At 42.0% G+C, this 6,554-nt stretch overlaps 1 long non-coding RNA gene across 9 annotated transcripts; it reads left to right on the top strand.

Annotated features, from left to right (window-relative positions):
- The first annotated feature begins 273 nt into the window (after positions 1-273).
- LOC123091566 (uncharacterized) lies at positions 274-5,810 on the top strand. 9 transcript variants are annotated; one of them, XR_006443305.1, is made up of 12 exons: positions 280-883; positions 1,396-1,478; positions 1,776-1,892; positions 2,420-2,522; positions 2,601-2,900; positions 2,979-3,081; positions 3,356-3,426; positions 3,516-3,619; positions 3,718-3,893; positions 4,999-5,215; positions 5,303-5,409; positions 5,491-5,810. It is a non-coding gene; the product is annotated as an uncharacterized lncRNA (long non-coding RNA). The 9 variants fall into 9 exon arrangements; XR_006443299.1 differs by having other exon boundaries at positions 274-883; positions 2,601-2,951; positions 3,040-3,081; positions 3,718-5,215; XR_006443306.1 differs by lacking the exon at positions 3,516-3,619 and having other exon boundaries at positions 277-883; positions 2,601-2,756; positions 2,845-2,951; positions 3,040-3,081; positions 3,718-5,215.
- The last annotated feature ends 744 nt before the right edge of the window (positions 5,811-6,554 follow it).

The following is a 6,554-nucleotide window of genomic DNA, read 5'->3' as shown; positions in this document are numbered from 1 at the left end:
AGTCACAATTGAATCTTTTTAGGGCCATAAAAAAGAAAGAAAGAGGATATTTAAAACAAAACAGAAACTAGCCAACTCAGCTCTAGGAGGCTCCCCCGATTTCAGTCTTCGTTGGCCGTTGGATCGTGGTCAATCTGGTCTATGACTTTGTTTGGGCCGTTAGATGCTCGTTGCTCTCACTGGTGGTTTTGACCACGTAGTAAGTTCTCGTGCCCAATGACTGGTGGGCTCGTGTTCTGGGTGGATCGATCTCGGGTGGAAAAGGCTTTCGCCCAATCCCCGCGCGCGCTCCGCTCCCAATCCTGGTCGCGGGGGCTGCGCTAGAGCCCACACCCGCACCAACCCTAGCCGCCACACGCCTCCTCCCTCCCTCCCTCGACAGCGCCGCACCTCCTCCCTCCTTCCTGCTCGTCCGGATAGCCGCCGGCCGCCGCATCCCTTCTCCCCCTTCCTCCTCCATCCTCCTTCCCGCTGGCGCCGACGAGGGGGGCTCTTGCATGGATGGCCGGGTCTTCAAACCGGGGGTAGAGAAGCAGGGGAGGGACAAGAAGCCCGCGGTGGGGGTGGAGCGGCCGGGGGGGCAAGAAGCCGGCGGTGGGGGTGGAGCAGCCAGGAGGGCCAAGAAGCTAGCGGTGGGGTTAGAGGAGCAGGGGAGGGCCAAGAAAGCCGGCCGGCGGCGGCCGGGGCGGGCGCGGAGAGGGCCTATGCAGCGGCCGCGGGCGGGGCGGCGGCGGCCAGGGCCAGGGAGGACGAGGTTGCATCCATCAACGAGAAGCGGCCGATCCACCTGCGTGCCGTCACTGCTGGGATAGCGAAGGTCAGCGAAAAAGGTCATCGTGAGGGCACACCGCCGTCTCCCTCTCCCCTGGTGGCACCTCCCTATGTGAGCTCCTCCCTATCTTCCTGCTCCTTCACCTCCTCCTTCTCATCCCATGTATTTTAGATTTGTTTGTTCAATTTTACTCCATAGTGCTTGCACGCTCATGAATCTGGAAGTAACCCGCAAAAAAAAAAAGAATCTGGAAGTAGACATTTTAGTGTTTTTCCTATTCCATTATCTGCTTTTTTTGTTGCTAAGAGTACAGTTTTTTTTGCATGGGGGATTAATTAGGCTGGTTATATAGAATGATAATTGCCTCAAATGATTCAGATTAAGAGTTCTGCTCAAGATATATGTGCTAGAGAACTAATTATTTTGTACTTGACCACTCTGCAAATGTTGAGGTTTGTCCTGGAATGGTTGGCTTTGGGACTTTTGGTGGCAGTATATTCTTATGCCGACGACAAGCATTTGCAGGGCGATTATGTGGTTATCTGTGGCAGTGTGCTCCTATCCTCCCCGCCTCCATACTTCATTTTTGGAAAACTAATGATTTTGATTCCTGGATGTCATAGGTACCATTGATTGTGCCTCAGCTTCGTAGCCGATCTTCTATCGTCCATGGCATCAACACACAAATTGATAATGGAAACCTCAGGTCAATACCTCCCCTATTTGATTTCTGCGGCAGAGTGCTAATAACTTCTATTGTTTCTGTTTTTGGATAAGATTTGCATGGTATTTCTATCATTGGTTGATTGCTTGGATACTTTCACTATAGTAGTTGTTCTGCCTCATCTATCACTATCTGCGGGCTTGCTTTGATTATGTGTCTCCCAACTTTCTGTAACTAAAAAGCAGCCTCTAAATGTAGCTTGAATAAAAATGGAAATTTCAGATGACATGTACATGTAAGGATTCAGTTTTGTGCTTGTTGGTTTGGATGATTTTGCAGGTTTCTTCAGCAGCCTGGGGTTGTTAAGAAGAGGGTCGGGATTGCCCTGGGCAGATGCTTAAATTCCTGGATGTAAACGCACACTTGCATCCTACACAGGCCAAAATACTATTGGAGGTGTGTGTGCAGTTCTAATTTACTAACATTATTTTTTCTTTTACCACTGATTGCATCCAACAAATGAACTGTGTGGTTGCTTTCAGATAAAGATACTTGTTTTGCATATTTGTATCTAAAAGAAGCTTGCCCACTATTGTAAGTCTGACATTTTCTTGGTAAGCACCACAGAAGACGAAGAAGTCATCTTGTGCATGTTTTGTTGTTATAGTATATACTTCTCTTTTCTTTTTGGCACTTCCATGCTTAACATTGTACTATGTTTTACATGGGACAAAGGTAGAAACATTAGAGAATATTATTGATATACTTGGCGCAGTTGCAACTAGAATAGTTCACGGCTTGAGGCATGTACCGATATATGGTTTTTTTAGTAGCTCCATATATACAGGTCTTATGTTTGAAATGAAGTTTTCTCTGTCCTTTTTACATTTGTATGAGTGTTCAGTGTATCAAGTTCCAGTTGTCTGTTATCTTCTGTGTTTTCATTTCCTTCCATTAACATGGCATTATGTTTTCTTATTCAGCTTGCTTGTGGAAAAACTGGTTCTCGTTCAGTTATGCATGTCAGTCTGATAGAAGATGGACACCCCTCTTCAAGTTGGTTTATGGGCTTGCGGAGTGTGAGAAGTAAGTTACTACTGGATCCACTTTCTTGTCACTAGCCTTGCTTGACATGTTCATTTCTCACGCTACACTTACCATCAGACCCTTGATACGCCTCCATCCTTCGTCCCTTGCTCCGTGGACCGGATGTCGAGGGAGGGCAAGAGGCGGTGATATGCAGGGGTGAGGGAGATGGAGGCGGTGACCTGCAGCTCCTATTGAAGGGCAGAGAAGAGGGGGTGCTCGTGTGGAAGAACGGTTTTAGATTATCTCTTTACCTGTTTATTTCTTGTCATTGGTCTTGATTTCCTGATATACAATTTATCTAAAGACCACAATCTTCTAGATCTCAGAAAGAAGATTTAACCGAAGAATCCAATAGAAGATTTGGTGAAGAACAAGGTGACCAACTCTCTCTCGTGTGAATGTTCGTCTCTCTTTTGTAGAAAATTGGTAGGTGACCTCGTATTTGTGTTTCAGGTTACTTGGCTTCTTCTTTCAACCAATCTGTTAAAATTATAGTGCATTTTTTGTGGGGCAGGTTAAAGAGCCCATGTTATTTTTCTTGGCTTATATTCAGAAGGTACGATACAATGCTCTTTGGAGTCAAGATTTTTTTATAAATTCTGATTGTTGTATTTTTATTATTTATCAATTGAGGCATGATTGTTGTGTGCTCTTCTCGCTGAAGATTATCCTGGTGTTATTTGCTTAGTGAAAAAAGAAAGAGACGAATTGATTTGCATTTCTTATCAATCTCTTTTATAATTATTTATCTATGTAATCTCCTATTATTAGATGATGAAGTTATGTTTGCATTTGTTAGTAACTTTCGTGGATCATCTGCGCTTGTGCAGATTTTATTTCTGTACGCCTACAAGGTGTTCGACGAAAATCCCAGAAGGCTGGCAGGGGAAGAATGATCTATGTAAGCCATGTTTATTTACCTTACTTAGCAATTGTAAGGGTATCCTGTTAAACTACTTGCTGAAATTTTGTATTCTAATACTGGTAAAGGTCATCCGCAAGTAGAACATTCCAGTACCACTCTATCGGTGTTTGGCCTGAATCTGAATAACGAAATCTCATGACCCGGTTACACAACATAAGTTGGAAGTAATGTGAGCTTGCTTGTTTTGTTCTGCTTGATATATGTTGCCAAGATTTGTCTTTATCTCCTCTATGCGCCCATCATTTTCTAACCTCCTCTCATCATCAGGTATAAGGGGAGTTGCATCCCTGGTAGAGGTGAAGATCAAGGAGGTCGGCAAATGGGATGAGGTTGGGTGATGTTCACTAAGGAGGAAAAAGGTGCATGTCCCGGTTTTTTTGGTGATGGCAACGGCATATTTCCTTCAGTGAAGGAAGGAATTCTCTGCCGGAAGCTTGGCACAGGTATGTCTGAGCGTCTTATTTGTTAGTGTTGCTAGCTCTGGGAAATGCGTGCCGAGTGGTTGTTGGCTTGTTGCATGTATGTTATTGCTACATTAATTAATTAATTTTAGGTGAGAGAAAAGGTTTTTTGTTTCCTACGTCGTTGTTTCAGTTAGTAGTGAATATTGATGATGCCCATGAAAAATTTCAAGACATCGCTGAACTGTATCTCGTCATTTGACAACTTTGATTTCTGATTAGCGTGTCGATCCCCACCAATATTTATGTCAAAAAGGAAATTAGTTGTAATTTGAGACTTACTACACCAAAATTATTCTTTTAAACAAGGGTATTAGTGCGTGGATGGCAGATCAGGATCAGCCTCATAAAAATCTTATATTCCCTGAGGAGGTTCTACCACGTGGAAACGCTCAGTTTCATGGCATGATAGTATCTAAACAGAACGACCTTTTAGTTTGTAGATAACAAAACATAGAGTTAGATGAAAGACATATATGATTCACTTGTCACTGAAGAGAAATAATCACATCTGGACAAGCACCTCAAAATGTCTTTTTGTACAATGCCTCAAAGAACCACTGGCTACTGAAAGATACACATATTGGTTTCAGAGTTTTATTCTTCGTGTTCTGAATGAGCTGACAGGGAAGAAATCTTGGTTTCAAAGTTCTCTCTGTCAGTGGCTAGCTGAGTCTGGTCTACTTTTCTAACTTTGCTATCTGGCAGATATAGCTATTTGATTTTCCTATTCAATTAGGAAGTCTTTTGAGGAGGTTGAAATGAGTTATATTTTTGGCATGATTGATGGCTATTTGTATATTGAGTCATGTTAATGGTGTTCTTTATTTGTTCATGGGTCATATTGTTTGTTTAGTCTTATGGTTTAGGCGTTTGTCCTGATAGTTTTGATATGTGTATACAGTCATTTTGGAATAGGGTATGATTCTTTTTGGGTTTTTCATTCTACGCATTGGTTCTAAGAATCTTGATATCCAGCTGTGTTGTTGTAGATTTGTAAATTTTCGCTTGGGATCCATCAATTCAGTCATGTTGGAGTAGGCTATATGATTTTTTTAGTTCTGACCACATATCCTTCTTGTTTCAGTCTGTACGATATCGAAGACTGTTGATCTTTGGTCTGTTCACCATGGTTTCCTCCCTTCCTTGTTTCTGTTATGCTCTTGTGATGCTCTGCATCTGTGCTAATCCACACAACTTGCTGGTCTCCAACTTATTTTTTTTCTCACCCTCTACATTTGTGTATGTAGTTATGCATGCCCACTTAAAAATGAACGAGGCTAAGCTGCAGCTGCAGCTGCAGGGTACTATGTCTGGACTTGGCTTTTGATTTCAATTCGTCTTGCTTTTTTGTACTAAATCTTTGATTCATGCTTTTGCCCTCTTAATAGTATATCTCCTTAAAATACCCATGGTGTCAGACGTGTTTTATTCCACTACAACCAAGAAGATAAACGTGGCAGCTGAGCCTATAGTTCCTGCTGAGGAACATCCCAAGGTTACACTCCTTTTCTGCCATTTGTCTCCTGTATGCACTCATGTTTCTTTGATGTACCTGAATTTCTTATTGTTGTGTTAGGTTGATAGTGACACTGCAGATGGAGCTTCTCTAACCGCTATTGAAGACACCGTTGTTCATTTTAACCAGCCAAAGACAAAAGCGCTATTATGTAGGCATGCTTTAAAAACTAGAGTCTTTGTCTGGTCGAGGAGCCTTGCCAAAGCGTTAGTGGAATCTCTCCGAGTGGTATGAAGCATATTCTATGTACGTATCACCCAGAAGCAGATGATAATCATATAGAAGCGGAGAATTAGCCTTGCCAAAATGTTTGTCAAATCTTTGCTCGAGTAGCCTTGCCAAACTCTATGTGTTGTGTTCTTTACATGTTTTCATTTACATTCTCCGGTGTAAAATTTCCTTTTCAGTCAAACAAAATTTTCTTTGCGATTTTTTTGAACATAAGTTTTCATTCATGAAGTTCACTTATAGACGCTCACTAGGCTTGGTTTCAGTTGATGATAGACGCCCTGTTCTGGGCTCTCCTGAATTAGCAAATGATGTGGTGGTGATTCACTCACCCCAATATCTGCCAGCTCTAATCAGGTCGATGTAAGATCCTACCGATGCAATATGGAAGGGAAGAAGACGGAGCCATAAACAAAAATGACTTGGTATATATCATATTTTCCTTGATAGCCCCTTTTCACTAGGTCCAGCCCAGCAAATGTCTGTCGGCCACATGAGCTCCGTGTGAGATCTTTAGCATTTGTTCTGAGATAAAGAACTCGGTTCTTTTACTCATCATAGAGCATCCAGCACAGCAAAACCCCAAAAGACCTTTAAACCATGCCTATATATCATATCATGCAAATTCTTGGTTTTTATTAGTTTCACATGCTAAAGTATATAGTTTGAACATAGGTATTCCTTATTTTTTCATGTAAAAGTTTTAGAATTATTACCCCGAGTGCTTGCTCAAACCCAAAGTTACTAACAAATGCAAATATTTCTTGTTATAAAAGTTTTAGAATTATTACCCCAGTGCTTGGTAAAAACAGGAGTTACTAACAAATGCCCACAACTAAACCAACTAAAACATGGATTTTTTTCAACGTGCACATGGATTCATTGTCTCTACGCCA

This window comes from Triticum aestivum, chromosome 4B (assembly GCF_018294505.1).
Source record: "Triticum aestivum cultivar Chinese Spring chromosome 4B, IWGSC CS RefSeq v2.1, whole genome shotgun sequence".
NCBI classification, from domain to species: domain Eukaryota; kingdom Viridiplantae; phylum Streptophyta; class Magnoliopsida; order Poales; family Poaceae; genus Triticum; species Triticum aestivum.
Note: the sequence above shows the minus strand (reverse complement) of the source record. Positions and strands in the feature narration are given on the sequence as shown.